The 17,921-nt window shown below is 42.0% G+C and overlaps 1 protein-coding gene across 10 annotated transcripts in view; it reads left to right on the plus strand.

Moving 5' to 3' along the window:
• FOXP1 (forkhead box P1) overlaps positions 1-17,921 on the plus strand; it is a 613,036-nt gene that overhangs the window by 172,019 nt on the left and 423,096 nt on the right. Inside the window, exon 4 of one of the 10 annotated variants that reach the window (XM_065933287.1) lies at positions 2,774-2,931. The exons of the other annotated variants lie outside the window; for them this stretch is intronic. The gene's annotated coding sequence lies outside the window, so the exon portion shown is untranslated. The remainder of the gene's footprint in view (positions 1-2,773; positions 2,932-17,921) is intronic. 10 annotated transcript variants of the gene reach the window in all.

Here is a 17,921-nt window from a genome sequence, read left to right on the forward strand (position 1 = left end):
TCCCACTGATGGTCTCAGGGAGGTAACTGGAAATTGTTCTAAAACTCTACCTGAAAAGTAGCTAGTCTGCTTATGGAAAGACTTGGGTGGCCATCAGGAATGGCAGTTGGGTTCCTTCTCTGTTGACCTTCTTTGGCCTTCTTGGTCAGCATTTCCGCTCAGGAGTTAGGCACTTTTCACAGAGCTACTGCTGTTGATGGAGGGATATGATTATGACTTGGAGCATTTCCTTTCTTCCCTGCCTCCTTCCTAGCTGTCTGCCCTCTTCTCATCCTTGTTTCTTTACTTTAATTACATATCTGTTTATTTCACAAGGAATAAATGTTGCTTAAAAAAAGAGGGGAAGTGGCGGGGAGAGGAAGAGAAGAGAACATAAATGCATGTGTGGTAGGCAATGAGAAAAAAAAGAGTAGATTGTTAATAGTAACATTTTGTGGTATTTCCTTCCATTGTGTTTTCTAGGCATGTGAGTGCACACACCCATATATATTTTCAAAAGTGAGATAGTATTGTGCCTGTGCTTTGGTAGTTGATCTTTTCCCTTTAGAATATATCATGGAGCTTACTCTGATATCTAAGATACAATAGATGACTAAAGATGTATGGTAAACCAAGCTGAGGAAATTGTTAATATGTAGCATCTTGGAGTTGGTATATGACTGTTACATGAATTGTCTTTCTTAACTTTTTTGACAAAGTTAAAGTTTTATTTTCATTAAAAATTGTTGAGGGGGATAAAATCCATTGAGGGATAAGAAGACAGAAACTAAACAAATAGTAAAGCTGTAGCATATATAGAGTGGACCTCTTGCTATATCCTTAATACAGATATATGACTTCACATTTTAGTGGCAGCCCCCAGCATTATCTTATATGGGTGTATTGCCATTTTTTTTTTAGCCAGTTCCTTATTGGTTGGATATTTAGGGTATGTATGTGTGTGTGTGGGGTGGGGAGGGGGGGAGGCATTTTGAATTTGGGCAGCCTTTCCTATCCATCAGGAGACAAAGCACCTCTTGAAATTTCTGTCTTAAGTTTTTACTCTTACTAAATGTGTGGACAGGTGACACATTAATTTCCAGTCAGTTTGCCTATATTAAGCAGGACAATATTTTTAATTAGTCAAACATGTTTAACCCCAAATGTGTTTGTTCTCCATTTTCTTTCTTCTTTAAAATTTGTGTATGCTGGGAGTTGGTTGTCATGGTGCCCAGGTGCTGAATCTGAAGGTGGAGGAGAGGTGGGGTCACTCACAACCCCTGTGTGAGACCCACCTTTTATTCCTGTGTCATTTCTTTCTATTCTTTACTCAAAGAGAAGACTCGGTTGCATCATTTTGAAGTATTTGGAGTGACATCTGTCTTGATTAACATTCACTTTTGGGGTAGCTGGACTTTCTTGTGCTCCAGGTGTGATTACCTTTTGCCTTATCTTTCAGTCCTCGGTCTAGGCTCACTTTGACTCTAGCGGCATCTTGTTTTACCCCCTTAACATGTTCATTGTGTTAAGAACACGACAGACAAAGCATTGGTGTCCCTATGACCAGAGTGGGGAGTATGGCAGACATTTTAGCCCTATAAATCTGCCTTTACCCCGACTGTGTAGATCTTGTGACGTTACTATGAAACGTAGTCTGGGAGGTAGTTATTTAGAACCCTCATGGAGTTTCAGGCAAGGCATTTGATACTTTGGGCCATTAAATAACTTTCCTAAGGGTGCCCAGGTGCAAGGATCAAGTCTGGCCAGCTCCCTACCCTGCAAGCCACACTGCCTGCCCCTTTCCTGTTCCTAGGCATTTGAATTGATTGCCAAACAGGACTAAGAACCATTAGTCCAGGCATGACAGGTTGTTTCAAAGATGCTAGGAGGAGACAGGCGCCATCAGGGCAAGAGACTGACCGCTCTGTATTGAAGCTCTTGCGTTTTCTATAGGAATAAGAACATTCATGGTCAGTTTTGAGAGTTTGGGGCTTTGTATATCAGTCACAGTGTTGGGCATTCTGATGAATGTGATCCTACTCTTAATCAGTGAGGTGGATATTTCAACCCCTGTTCTTCCCTCCCTCAGATTATCCATGACAAATCAAAAGAGATTGAGTGACTTGCCCTGGATCACAACTGTGAGTGGTGAGGCGGAATCGGAACTGAGGTTTCCCTCACTCACAGGCTGGTGCTCGTTTGGCCATCCACACCGGAGCAGATACGGATGCATGCTTGTTTCCTGTGTCATTCTCTGTGAGAGGCTTTACCTGCCATGTGTCAGCATCAGGCAGTCAGAAAACACAGGAAAAAGGTCATTCAGTCTCTCCTGTAATTCCTGGACAGAGGTGTCTCCTCTGCAGGGGGACCTGGAGTGGATTCATAAGCTGTAAGCAAGTGGGGCGAGGAGTTACAGATTTGTAGAAATCCTGTACACTGTTTCTGTCATAGTGTAAGCACTTGTACTTAGTCTGTGTGAATTTAAAGAATTATTTTGCATCATGTGGTATCTGTCCAGTAACACATCACTTCTATTACATCTTCTATGCATCAAACCATAGAGCCTCTAAGACATGCCCTCAACACCGCATCTCTTGGAGTAAGAGGTTGGTCATCCTGCCTGGTACTCGTGTGAAGCTGTGCATGGTAAGAATTAGTATCCCTCAGTTGACTTTCAACATCAGCAGTGGGTGAGAAAAATAGACAAGGTACCAGTCTTTCTTGAGAAAAACCATATCAAAGATGTTTGTTCTGGGAAAAATACATTTATTGCTTTTTTTTTTTTTTTTTGCAGAGGGCAGCGATGTGTAGTTCAGCTTTGGAAAAGTCAGGTTTCGAGGAATGAAGCAGACTCTAGTTGAAGTCCTGAATTTTTCCATGATGCATTCCTCAAAGACTCAAGAAGCATAAATGTCTGCATTTGGAGAAATGTTTTAAAATGTGTTACAGCAGGTTTGGGCATTTATTTGATAATTCTTCTGGGCATATATGCAGAACATTGATTCAGTGTAAGGGCAGTTTTATGAACACAGATTAATTTTGGGGTGCACAACAACAAAGATGCACCTTTGGTTGAATGAAGAAGGCTGTGCCTCTAATGAGTAAAGTAACATCAGGGGGAAAAAAAAGAAGTTACACCAGGAAGCATATTGTAATTTCTTGAAATAAAAAAAAATTTTGAAACATAAAAATAATAATCCACCCTAAAATTTGTAAATGCTGTAACTATCTCAGAGAAACAAACTTTTCACTTTTTTTAAAAAAAAAATTGTGAAAAATGAAGTAGGAAGAAAGTATCAACAGTATCTCCAGATCTCCTTTCAAGACTGTTAATTATTTGAATTTTTGAAATGGAAAATCACTTACAGGAATAATTAGCATTATGTGCCTGACTTGGTGCTTACTTTAAGTCCCTGTTGTATCCTCACTAAAACTCTTGAGTGGTGAAGCCCTATCGTTGACCATCTTTTATAGCCATGGAAGCTGAGGCCTAGAGAGGTGAGATTTAACAGAGACTTGAACCCAGGCAGCTTGACCCCAGAGTTAAGGTACCTAACTGCTGGGCCATACTGCCTTTTCAAGGCTTTTGTTTTAGTTTTTCCTATTACTTGTTTCATATTAGCCTGAAATCGCCCCTCCTCCCCCTGCCTTTTTTTTTTTTTTTTTAAAGGAAATTAGCTCAGACTCAGCCCCTTTTCATTGGAATGATAGACGAGCCTAAGTATAATTGTACTACTACAGATTAATGTGCTTCTTGGCCTAGTGCCTGCTGAAGGCAACATTTAGGCTGTTGTATTGGCACATTCATTCATTCATTCGCTTGTTCATTTGTTCCCTCAGTAAATTCCTCAGTGTCAGTTACATTGCAGGTCCTGTCTCACACACTGGGTATACAGCTGTGGACAGAACCGTTCCTGGTCTTAGGGTGCTTTCATCCTAGTAGAGGAGACAGAAACCAAATTAAGTGTGTGTTTCATGGTGGTAAGTGATAGAGACAAACTCATTCCGGGCCAGGAAATGGGGTGTGTGAGTGAAGGATGTATGGTTTTTACTTTAAGGAAGAAAAGGACAATGAGACCGGAGGGAGCCATGCAGAAGCTTAGGGGAAGGGCATTTCAGGAGGAGAGCAGCAAGTGCAAAGGCCCTGTGATGAGAACTCACCCATAAGAAAAGCCTCCCATTTATATTAATCTTACATATATAATATGTATATATAAATATGACATATTTCTTCCTGATTGAACTGTCACCCATTTCTCTGGGGAATGTCAGTGTCAATCTGTATTAAACGAGAAGGTGCCAGATAATGTAAACGTGGCACTTCTGGTTCCAAAGATTCAGTCAACATGGAATGGAGCCTGAAAGATTTGTTCAGTGATTCTGCCTCTTAAGATACATCCTTTTGTAGCCAAATGTGTGGTCTATTTTTAGTGGGCTGTAGTCTTATCATAGATATTAGACCGAGTTTCTGTATGTTCTACTGTGCAGTGGTTATGAGAGGATAAGAACTGGTCTCCCTGTCTTTGGTTACCCATTTAGAGCAGATGAAAAGAATTGCCTTTATGATTTGAAAATGGGGTAGCTGTTACATCATGTCAGAGTAAAACATCCTTTAACTGTTTTAAAGTCTTACTGAAAAGGTACCTCATTAGTCAAAGTATCAGATGCTACATGCTTCAAATTTACTTTGCAATACCATTACCAGCTGTTGGGATCAATCCACAGGAAATTATATTTTCTTGAGGAAAAGTCTTCTGAAATCCACAATTTCTTGCTGGACATTCATAGCAAAATGTTTATGTAAAACCCTTGTGAATGCACATATGGTGACAGTTCTGTGAAAGCCTGATTAGCTGGTTTTCAACTTGCTGGATTATTACTTAAAAAAAAAAACCCAAAACCATCCTTTTCAGTTAAGGGGGATATAAAGGCATCAGGAACCCTCTCACACCATTTCATTTCTGATATCCCTCAACATGGGCTAAACAGTTAACTTGATTTGAGTATGAATTGTCTCCAGAATACTTCTTTTCTGCTTGGCAGCCCTATGTAGAAATCTCCGCCTGTTGCAAATGGGAAGTCTTCACACCGCCAGCCCCCCTGAAGAAAGGTTTTGATAGTTGAGCTGTTGTCAGACCCTGCGCTCTGCTGCCTGGCGCTGGGGGCCTCTGCGGCGCATTGGCTGTCGCTGTCGGAAGGGGGTTGTTGGCAGCTGTGAGCACCCCTGCCTGACCACTTCTTTTCTGACCAGGAAGAAGAGGACAGTGATCAAGCAGAGGGTCTCAGCAGAGGTCTTAAACCACCCGGTAACATGAGAATGGATGTATACAGGCTGCCAGGGAAGTGGGCTCAAAGCTCCAGAAGTGTGCAGAGACTGAGAATTCTTATATGAACACCTAGGTGACTGGTGACTTACTCCTTATGGATTAAACAGGACCCAAGTTAATTGATGCTAATAGGACATACTGAAATGGAGATATTTTTGGTCTCTGGTTTTTTTTGCTATTTATGATCTGCTGGCAGGAATATTTCATGACATCAAAGACATGGCAGAAAGCAAGAAAATGTATATATATACATATATATATGTACACACACACAACATCTTCCATATCTTACAACCCTGCTACCACATATGGCCTTTGCGGACAGAGTACTGTGTGTTGTTTTGTCTTGGAAATTCTTTTAAAGATAGGACGTCATTTACAATCTTCAGGCCATATGTTTACTCAGACTTAAGAAACACGGGCTAATCTTTTTCTATTTTGAGGAGTAATAAATTGAAAAGATAATTACATAATATGGTGCATAATGTAACTCTGGCTTGAGCCATATGTGTTTAATTTTAGAGAAACATGCGTGATGACAGGTTATGAAAGGATGAAACTATTTTAGTCATTTTAAGGATTAGAAGCATGATTTCTTTCTTTATTTTTTTTTAAAGTAAGTGTCCCTTATTTCTCCCCACCTCCTCAACAAAACAACCCAAATACACAAACCCAACAAAAAACACCCTCCTGAAAGCAGTTTGTTTCTGTGGTGACCACTGGCAAAGGAGATTCACGTTTGGGGGCATATTATTCCCAAGTTCTTCTACAGTTTGATGCAGGCTTCTGTGTGCTGAGGGGAGTGGGCGCCATATAGTTCCTAGTGCAGGAGCAGAGTGGAGTTGCTGGATTTGGAATCCAGCAGAAATTGTTCATGTGAATATCCAATTAGATTCTGGTTATCTCCTTCCTTATTAAACTTGATAGGATATCTGATACAGAATGCTTTGGCGGGAGGAATGCAAGACCCCTTCTTTTCTTCCTTCCGCAGATGCCTCTGGAACACCTTCTGTGCTTCAGCCACTGTGTCGTTGTGGTTTAGTCACTAAGTTGTGTCCCGGCTCTCTTGTGACCCCGTGGACTGTAGCCCGCCAGGCTCCTCTGTCCATGGGATTTCCCAGGCAAGAATACCGGAGTGGGCTGCCGTTTCTCTCTCTAGGGATCTTCCCGACCCAGGGATCAAACTCACGTCTCCTGCACTGAGACGCCTCCTTTACCGCTGAGCCACCAGGGAAGCCCCTGGGCTGTTACCTTGGCACCTAAGTCAAATTAGATATTCCCCGAAAAACTATGAAGTGAGCAAGAGGCTGATATACCGAGACCACATTTCAGGTCACCTTTAGAATGTACTCCTTTAACCATGATCCTGCCCTAGAGGTGAAATTGTCAGGTGTGGTAGGCAGTGTAATGCCACCTGAAGATACCTTTTTCTGGATCCCTAGAGCCTGGGAATACATTATATGGCAAAGCGGAACTAGATTTATAGATGATATTAAAAGTGCTAATCACCTGACCTTGCATGTGGAAGATTATCCAGGATTATCACAGTGGACCCGGGGTCATTGTCAATTCAGTTCATTTACTCTGTTGTGTCTGATTCTTTGTGACCCCATGGACTGCAACACGCCAGGCTCTCCTGTCCATTACCAACTCCCGGAACTTGCTCAAACTCATGTCCATAGAGTAGGTGATGCCATCCAACCATCTCATCCTCTGTCGTCCCCTTCTCCTCTCACCTTCCATCTTTCCCAGCATCAGGGTCTCTTCCAGTGAGTCAGTTCTTCGCATCAGGTGGCCTAAGTATTGGAGTTTCAACTTCAGCATCAGTCCTTCCAATGAATATTCAGGACTGATTTCCTTGAGAATGGACTGGTTGAATCTCCTTGCAGTCCAAGGGACTCTCAAGAGTTTTTTCCAACACCACAGTTCAAAAGCATCAGTTCTTCGGCCCTCAGCTTTCTTTATGGTCCAACTCTCACATCCTACTGGAAAAAATATAGCTTTGACTAGACGGAATTTTGTTGGCAAATAATGTCTCTGCTTTTTTTTTTTTTTTGTCTCTGCTTTTTAATTTGCTGTCTAGGTTGGTCATAGCTTTTCTTCCATGGAGTGAGCGAGCGTCTTTTAATTTCATGGCTGCAATCACCATCTGCAGTGATTTTGGAGCCCAAAAAAATAAAGTCTCTCACTGTTTCCATTGTTTCCCCATCTGTTTCCCATGAAGTGATGGGACCAGAGGCCATGATCTTAGTTTTCTGAATGTTGAGTTTTAAGCCAACTTTTTCACTCTCCTCCTTCGCTTTCATCAAGAGACTCTTAGTTCTTCTTCACGTTCTGCCATAAGGGTGGTGTCATCTGCATATCTGAGGTTGTTGATATTTCTCCCGGTAATCTTGATTCCAGCTTGTGCTTCTTCCAGCCCAGCGTTTCTCATGATGTACTCTGCATATAAGTTAAATAAGCAGGGTGGCAGTATACAGCCTTGACGTACTCCTTTTCCTATTTGGAACCAGTCTGTTGTTCCATGTCCAGTTCTAACTGTTGCTTCTTGACCTGCATACAGATTTCTCAGGAGGCAGATCAGGTGGTCTGGTATTCCCATCTTTCAAAGAATTTTCCAGTTTGTTGTGATCCACACAGTCAAAGGCTTTGGCGTAGTCAATAAAGCAGAAGTAGATGTTTTTCTGGAACTCTTGCTTTCTCAATAATCCAGCAGATGTTGGCAATTTGATCTCTGGTTCCTTTGCCTTTTCTAAATCAACTTGAATATCTGGATGTTCATGGTTCACATATTGTTGAAGCCTAGCTTGGCGAATTTTGAGCATTACTTTGCTAGCGTGTGAGATGAGTGCCTTGAATATTCTTTGGCATTGTCTTTCCTTGGGATTGGAATGAAAACTGACCTTTTCCAGTTCTCTGGCCACTGCTGAGTCTTCCAAATGAGCAGACATATTGAGTGCAGCACTTTAACACCATCATCTTTTAGCATTTGAAATAGTTAACTGGAATTCCATCACCACCACTAACTTTGTTCATAGTGATGCTTCCTAAGGCCCACTTGATTTCGCATTCCGGGATGTCTGGCTCTAGGTGGATGATCACACCATCATGATTATCTGGGTCATGAAGATCTTTTTTGTATAGTGTTTCTCTGTATTCTTGCCACCTCTTCTTAATATCTTCTGTTTCTGTTAGGTCCATACCATTTCTGTTCTTTATTTTGCCCACCTTTGCATGAAATGTTCCCTTGGTATCTGTAATTTGCTTGAAGAGATCTCCAGTCTTTCCCATTCTTTTGTTTTCCTCTATTTCTTTGCATTGATCTCTGAGGAAGGGCTTCTTGTATCTCCTTGCTATTCTTTGGACTCTGCATTCAGATGCTTATATTTTTCCTTCTCTTTTTTGCCTTTCCTTCTCTTCTTTTCTCATTATAGTATCCTTAAAAGTTGAAGTGGGAGATTGAAGGTATAGAAAAAAGGGATGGTAGCGGGAGAAGGCCCTGCCCGTGTGCCTGGCTTTGAAAATGAGAGCTGGAGCCACGTGCCCAGGAGTGCAGGCAGCCTCTAGAAGCTGGAAAAGACAAGCAAGGACGCAGATACTTTCCTGTGGCCTCTGGAAGGAACACAGGCCTTCCAACATTCTTGGTTTTAGCCTGGTGACTCATTTTGGACTTATCTCCTGCAGAACTGTAAGACTATAAATGTATACATTTTTAGTCCCTAATCGATGGTAATTGCTATAGTAGCAGGAAGAAACTAACACATTGGAGAAGAAGCACACTGCAGGTGTTAGATAGTGACTAGAACAGTTGTTCTCAAGCATGACTGTACCTGGAACTTCAGAAATGCTAATACCTAGAGCTTAGATACCAGAAATTGCAATTTAATAGGTCTGGAGGGTGGTCTAGGTGTGAGAATTTTGCAAGTTCTCCCAGTGACACATATGCACAACCAGGGAGATGAAACACTGGTTTAGGGGATAAGCTTTGGCTTCAGATAAACCTGGTTTCCTGTTCAGCATCAGTCTTGGACCAGCTGGGTGAGTGAGCAGGTTACTCATAGCTTCAGATTCCCCAGCTGTAATATGGGGTTGTGGGGATTTTCTACCTTGAGTTGTAGGATCCTGACATGTGGAAGGGACATTTGTTTCTGGCATGGTGTTTACTCCATAAAGGGAAGCTGTTGCCGTGACTATGTGATCGCGACTTGGACACACCCAGCTGGCTCCCTGATGAGTTTAGTGGACACAGAGCCTCGCTGACTTCGTGCCTTGTGCTCACAGCTGCATTCCGCACCCGAGTCTATTAGGAGACCCACTGCATGGAGTATCGAGAGGATCAGTAAAGTTAGGTAGCTCTTCCATGATAAACCTTGGCATCTGATCTTGAACCAACATCCCGCTCTGAGCTAAAGGCTGTGTCTTCGTGCCCCTGGGCAGACCTCCAGGTAAGGCTTGCTTGCTGGGCAGCAGTGGAGGATTTTGGAAGCTGACGGCGCCAGACTCAGCCTTTGGAGGCGTTTCACAAACCATTGCCTGCATCAGCCCTCAGCCTGAGGGTGGCACTTTGTATCGGATTCAGTCTCTGCATGATAAACCATACTGCCCTGTTGCCTGCCGTCAAGGCGCAGGAGGTTGAAAGCCATGGGAATGATGATTCTTAATGGTTATAGGCTGTTTGCCTCTGTCTGCCATTTAATCTAATCTTGGGTTCAGTTGATACTATTGATTAGGTTCTTTTCAAAACCGTATGCCGTGTATGGGGCTTCTCTGCATGGGGTAAAATGTTATTCTTCTCATATGTGAGTTGAGAAGAAAAGGTGAAAGTATACAATTAATTTGCCTGCACTTTCTCGCAAATTGTATGCTGGATTTCTGTGAAATGCCGTATGGAACAATAATCCAAGCAAATTATTGTTATTTACTGTGACTTTTGCCTGCATATTTAAAGTCAACAATTATGTTTCCTTTCTGTACTCAGTGGCCTTTGTACAACATTTTTAGAAACCTGGTCAACTGTCAGTAAGAAAACCTGCACTTTGACCCCGTGATTCTTGGGGAACAGGTTAAAAATATCAGGCCCAACAGTCAGGTCTGGTTTCCAAAAGAATTCACCCAACTCATTGGGGCACCCTCAACCATCCCTTCCTTTGAAGAAATTAATTAATAGGCCATTGTTATAAGTCTTATTTTTTAAAAAACACAAGGTCTCTTGTCATGGGTATTACTCTTATTATTGAAAGGAAATAATGTCACTGACTTTGATCTTAAACTTCTTTCCTTCACATAGCTTACATTTGGATGGACAGTTTGCTTGTCTTTGGAGTTCTGTCATTCCTTGGGTCTTTCTCATAAAGGTAGGGCATGTGTGTATCACATCAGTCACCCTTCTCTAATCCCAGTGCAGGCCCTGATGGTGCCCTTGATTTTGTGTGGCCCTTCCTTCCATTTCCATTTAGCAGCCATCAACCTAGAGATATTGGTGGGAAGCACAGGTAGTTTTTTTTTTTTTGAAAGGTGTCTCCAGTTTGGAGGTTCAGGCAAGTTTTTGTTTTATTGAGGACTCATCATCCTCACTCCGAATGGACCCAAGAAGAGCAACTGATGGTCAGCCACGTGTGAACAAGCTAGGGTTCTGTGAATTTGAAGAGGTCCAGCTTCTTTATTCCCTATCTCCAGATACTTTGGGTTATGATATTTCCAACAAAACAAACCAACCAACCCAGTAAATCCCCCAAAGAAGACTTTCTCTTTCGAGAAATGAGTCTGACTTTGCTTGTAAAATCTCTTCATCTAATGAAGAGTAGGCTTGGTCAAGTGTATGTAAAAAGACCCCCTAACTGATGGAATGATTTTCAAATCGTTTTCGGAATTGTATTTGATAGGTGGCTGGAGCAGGAGCCCAGGATATGTAAAAGTGAGAGGAAAGCACAAAGATGAGCGGTCACCTGCATCCTCTGCAACCTGAATGACAGTCGTTAACATTTTGTCCTGTTTGCTTGTGTGTGCTCAGCTTTCAGTTGTGTCTGACTCTCTGCGACCCCAGTGGACTGTAGCCCATCACACTCCACTGTCCGTGAGATTTTCAGGCAAGAATACTGGAGTGAGTTGCCATTTCCTCTTCTAGGGGATCTTCCTCACCCAGGGATTTGAACCCATGTCTCCTGTGTCTCCTGAGTTGGCAGGCAGGTTCTTTACCACTGAGCCACCTGGGAAGGTGCCCCTGTTTGCTTGTGGATCTATTTAAAAGGAATAAAAGGTTTCAGCTCTAGCAGGATCCCCTTTTAACTGTTCTTCTCATTCCTCAGAAACACTTTTCATTAGGAGCTTGGAATTCCTTATTCTATTCCATTTTTATATGTGTATTTACATAGTTAGCCTTTTTGGAGTGTGTTTAGTTTATAAGTTTAGCATCAAGATGTATTTGTCTCCTAACTCCTTCGTGCTTTCTTATTCATCCTTGATTTGAGAATGATGTAGTGTTAATATGTATAGATCTAGCTATTCTGCCTTCTCTGGTATCTCAGACAGTAAAGAATCCGCCTGCAATGCAGAAGACCCGCCTTCGATCCTTGGGTTGGGAGGATCCCCTGGAGAAGGGAATGGTTACCTACTCCAGTATTCTTGCCTAGGAAATCCCATGGTCAGAGGAGCCTGGTGGGCTATAGTCCATGGGATCACAAAGAGTTGGACACAACTGAGCAATTTTACTTCACTTCAGCTTACCTTGCTGAAATTGCCCACTGTATTCTGATGATGACTTGTGCCTACTCATTCCAACAGTGATGGATGTTTATAATTTTTTTTTACTGCCATAAACATTTTGGCATGTACAGTAGTTTCTTTAGAGTTAACACACAGAAGTAGAATTGCCAGGAGTTAATTGGACTTGCTAAGGCATACTGGTCCCCCATTTGGAACTTGTCATCATGGAGTGTAGGAAGGTACTGTGGTGTCATTCCTTTCCTCACGGACTCTCTCATCTGGAGAAAAAGTGGAGGAGAGTAGTTCTGTCTTCAGAATAACTTTATTCCAGCTGGATTTGATTCCTCCTCTTGAGGATAGCAAATCCTCAAGAGGGGGCAATGATCTGCTCAGGTCCCTAATATTTTATAACAGATGGTTTGCGTTGTATTGTGTCCACTGATTTCATTCATTTAAAGGGAAATATCGCACTCCATTGACTGACTAGCAGTCAGCTTCATCTTCTGTTACAAGTAGGATCATGGTTTATAGAAGGAAGGCATCAACCAATTAACCCAGTGAGAGAGAGGTTCAGAGAGGTTGAACCATCAAAGGCCTATTTTTTTAAACTTTCTTGACCATCACTTTCAAGAGGCTAATGGAACTTTCCAGAGTATTGTTCGAAGCAACAGCACACAAAAATAGAATAAAAGAAAAGAAAGTGTTAGTCGCTCAGTCATGTCCAACTCTTTGCAACCCCATGGACTGTAGCCGACCAGGCTCCTCTGTCGATAGAAATCTCCAGGCAATATTACTAGAGTGGGTTGCCAGAAAAGAAAAATATAAGAATAAACAAGAGGAAGAATTTTGATGTGAAGGAGGCTTTCCACTATTCCTTCTCATCCTGAGGTGTGGTAGGTAGGTAGATCAGTCCTGACAGCTTGTGGGGACGAGATGAATTTTTCAGGCAGTATGAGAAATGCCATCCACACCAACTGATACCTTCCCCTGGCAACCGCCTCACTCTCTATCTTTTATCATTCCTCTTGATCCATCATCTAGAGAATGCTAGAAGGCAGGAGAATGTAAGTTCCAAATAGGCATTGGTGCCTGTCTTCTATCTTGGTTTATTTTCAAAAACCTTTTTGAACTTTTGAACTGCTAGTACCCACGGGGCAGTATGCAGGGGAGTTGATAAATAAAGATAATGTGGATGTGAGTGCAGTTTCTTTCATATGTAACCAAAGAAGCATGTGAGCTCCAGATAAGCTTTTCTTAGGGAAAAAAAAATTCTAAATGTCAGAGTTTTTTGAGTAGGGGTAGGGAGGACTCGAGCGTTAAAAGACATCCTGAGACCTTAGACTGATGAAGAAAAAATCAAGCCGACAGCTTGTAGGGAAATTTGGCTGAAGGCTCTTTGGTTTTCATTAGGTTTAGAGTTCTTTCTCCCGTATGTGTTCCCTTACATCCTCTGTTTACTACTGTAATTTTACTCTCTGTTTTTGTCTGTAATGGTCACTTTCTTATTCCTCCTCCAGTAGATTGAAAACTGAGGGTGTCTGCAACTTATGCAATTTGTTGGGTGGATATGAGACTTTGTTCTTTTCCTAACAGAACATCTGAGGAAAAAAAAATTAGCTTTTGTTATTTCTGAAGCATCTTTTGAAAACCTGAGGTTTTTATATTCAGGTGAAAGTAAACATGAAGCAATAATTATAAGCTAATTATCAAAACAGAAAAGACTGTACTTTATAAAGACCCAGTGCAATTAAATACCTTGTTTTTAGATTGTTTATTACCATTTTTAAATCAGTGGCTTCATTGCATTTCTGCCAATCCTGAGTTGAATCAGCCAGCTGATGATATCGACAAGATTTACCCCAGTATTAGAGATATAAGCCTAATATTTCACTTACTTGCCAAAAAGTTTTTTTTTTAATTGAGGAAAAGATAGTTCAGCCTCTGACCCTCCCAGAAAAACATACACTGCCAAGTGCAAGAGGAAAATTGAGAGCTTATTATTATTTAAAAAAAAAATATCCCCATCTCTGCAAATCTTGGTAGTAATTTTTAACATTAGATTAGGTAGATTGGGCATCAGTGTCAAATTCCAACTTTTTGCCCCCGTATCTACGTCTTAATTATCCTTGGATTAGCAGATCAATGTGGAACACAGTAGACATTGTCTAGATAGCTGTTGAATTAGCAAACAGGGAAATTTCTAAATGAATTGGTTCAAAGCCTGTCTCACGTAGAGATTTGACAGTGAAATGAAGTTTTGTAAGAAGTGCAGAGGTTCAAGTGGCTGACTGAGATTTTGTATGGAATAACCTTGCTCTTGCTGAAGTCTGACCACGTGGACTTCTGATACATTTGACTTACATATCTCGGGTAGATGCACTTCAGGCGTGGAGACATGGTGGGAGAGGACTCTTCATCTCATTGCGTTCCGTCTCGGTAGGCTGCCGGGTGTTGAAGCTTTCACCCCGAAGCCCTCATCTCCCCCCTCATCTCTGAACCTTTGTTACTAGTGCTTCAGCCTTGGTGGATGGTAGCCCTCTGTTCTGTGCAGGATCAGGCATCATCTGATTTTTTTTACTGATAATGGAGAAACTTACAGGGTTTTAGAACTTTAGGGATACCCAAATAATGGCTTATTTTAAAACCTGCTGGGGTGCCTTACTCCTAGATGTCACAATGAGAGAGATGGTGGGAATCACAATAAATGCCACATTTTCTTAAATCTCTATTTAGTCCCATTTTCCTTCATGATTTGGGGGTCCTCAGAGAATGTATCACATTGAGAAGTTGATTGAGTCCTGTATGAGTGTGTGTATGTGTGCACATGTGCAACACACACTTAGATGTAATGTATTTGTACTCATGCACAATACATACATATGTAATGTGTCTGTGAACACAATACGTAACATGTGCCCACACATGTACACCAAAGTGTATACGCACGCACCCATATGTACGCTTGTTACATTTTCTCAACCCAAATAACTCAGGTTTCTTACCTCCCAGAAAAAATCACTTCTATGAAAAGTTGAAAAATAAATATTATAATCAGCGAGGCATCACAAATAACTTTTTATGTCTCGATCAAGCTATTAAATGCTTTTTTATTTTTAAGTAGATAGGGGGATAAAATTGCTACATAGTTCATAAAGTGGTATGCCATTACTGCCTGCTGTGCCCAAGAATTATGCCAGCTTTTTACACTCATGAAGTAAAAGCGGATTGGAACTGTGATCAGTGTATTATCCTATATTTCTTATTGTGCATTCTCTTTCCTCTCTGAGCACCTTTGTAGACTAAATGGCTACTAATGACATAATTACAATTGTTTGTCACCACCATAATGCGCGATTTCCGATCTCATCATGAAGATGTAAGTTAGATAAAGGAGGAGTTTTGGCAGGAAGACAAAGTGCAGTGATTTATTAAAGGCCAGATGTGGTTGTTAAAAGCTTTTCTACAGAAGGCTCAATTGAGTGATGGGAAATAGGAAAGAAAGCGCTCTGTACACCCAGCCCGTGGTTCTTGGTGTGAGTGACACAGTTGCTCATGGAAGCATGACAAATGAGCCACATATTTTATTGTTGTGTACAAGTTTTATGTTGAAATTTAAACAGGGTGAGAAGGGTTCACATTAGCTTACATCCGCCAAGTAGGTGTTTAAAGGAAACTAATGAGACTTGAAGTGCTGGCGATATTTTCAATTCGCTTAGTGCCTCATAGCAAGAACTGAAATATCTTACGTTTCTGTCAAGTTTCAAAGAGGGAAAATCCCAGCACTGTTCAAATAGAGACAGAGAGCACGAGAGAGGTTAATATGAGAATTCAGAGAAATCAGAAGCAAGTGGAGACAAGATATTGCTTAAGCGCTGTTGACATACATACCGTACACACAGACTACATATATACAGTCAGACTAGAGAGCTGCTTCTAGGGAAGGGGCACAGTTTCTGGTTTTGGTAGTATTTGTGCACACAAAGCTCTGTTAAAATAATGTGAAGACCCTGTGTGAAGTAGGCTGTGAGTGGGTCAAAGAGGGGTTTTGAGCTTTTTGGAGGAGGAAAGAGGAAAAAAAGAAATGGTTCTATTTTAAAGCCATTCTCTGGTCTCCAGGGAGTGATCTGCTTCTCTCTTCCTTCTCTCCTTCCTTCCCCTCTAGCCCCCTCCCCCACTTTCACTTTCCCATATATGGAGAGTGACACCGTAGGATTGGGTCTGCATGGTATGGAGCCTGGAACTGTACTAGGCTCTCTCTTCCAGGGTGGATAGCAAAATCATTTAAAATTGTCTGAGTTGAAGACCTCAAGTATTTTTGCTTAATTCTGAGTCCAGCGGGAGCTTTAGTGCAGTGTTCATGATACTGTGACCCCCCTGCCCTGGCCTGTCAGGGGAGACTCTGAGATCACGTTCGTTTGTTTTCTTCTCTCATGGTTCCACAGACTTGATAGGTCTTACCACACTTTGTGACTTCATGTGTCTTTGTATATTACCTGACATTTATTCCCAGTTTTTGGCCCGTTAGTTCCACAGAGGCAGGCAGGCGTGTCCCTGGGCCTGTCACATGACTTGGCACTTGATGCACATTAGGAAAGTGTTTCTAGAATGACTCAAAAGAACCACATGGACAGTGGCTGACAATTCAAGATGTCACTAGCGACTCTTATTTAGATGAAACTTTCTCAGACTATCAACCCTTGTCCACCTAATTAATGGAGCAGTTTAGATGCCTTGCTTGGCATCCCCTTAAGGTGTCTGGCCTCAGAGCCTAGTCAGATCTGCTCCTTTCCAGGTTGAGTTTTGTCTCCTGGAGCTCATCATGCAGGTCCAGGGGCCGCCACTTGGTGTCTCATACCCAACCCTTGCATAATTTAGAATAAAGTCAGAAAAATGCACGTGCTTTCTCCACGCCTTGATTCTCTCTTCCACTTTAAATATTATATTTGTCCTTTGTGACTCATGTATTATTCTTTATAGAGAGATGAATACAGTTGAAATGCAAGGAGTAACGTTTCAAAGAAATGAGACATGTAGAACTGGGCTGCCTGCAGGGGTGGGTGTATTGCCCGTACAGGCGAGGAGCTGTACTCAGAAGGCCCCTGTGGTCGCTTTGATCCTCTGCTACCGCCATCTTGAAGTTCTTATACTTCTTAACAAGGGGTCCCCTGTTTTCATTTTGCACTGGGTCCTTCAAATTACGTAGCTGGTTGTACCCACTGGTACGTGTTTCTTCTTTCATTGTGGTCACCTGTGACTTTTCAGGTTCCTAACGTTCCTTCACCGACCAGAATTTGTGTTACCTGAAGGTAGGTTCCCTCATACCTGATCTTACCTGACCATATAGCTTCTAAAGGTTTCCTTGAGTGTTTGGGAGGAAGTTGGTCCTCATGAGACACAAGCAAATGGGATATGAGCTTTGGCTTTGACCCACACTTGTGTCTTCAAATCCTGGCTCTGCCATGGGCTGGTTACTTAAGCTTTCCAGGTCCAGCTTCCTCATTTACAAAAAAGAAGATGATGGTAGTGTGCCTAAATCCTTGGCTTGAGGTAAGGATTGAGGTAGAACGAACTTCCTAGATGCCTGATTCGGGCGGGAGCACTCACTGCTAGGTACTAGAGGGATCATTGGACACCACATTTCTGGTCACACCTGACACTTAGTGAGCTTCCTACTCTTTGTGGTTGTTCCTCCATTGAAGTTGCAGGATTCTCACTGTGCTTTGATGCTGTGACATGCCAGCAATCGAGGTTCTGTGTGGCCTGGTACTAGAGTTCAAGAGAAGACTTGACTCAGCTCTGCTTACTCCCTTTTCCTACCTGAAGCCCAGGCCACTCCCTCTCCTCTATACTTCCTCATTTACTCAGATGATTGATTGACACAGAAAGGATTTGTATAACTGGACTTAGCATCTT

Source organism: Muntiacus reevesi, chromosome 4 (genome assembly GCF_963930625.1).
Source record: "Muntiacus reevesi chromosome 4, mMunRee1.1, whole genome shotgun sequence".
Taxonomy (NCBI): domain Eukaryota; kingdom Metazoa; phylum Chordata; class Mammalia; order Artiodactyla; family Cervidae; genus Muntiacus; species Muntiacus reevesi.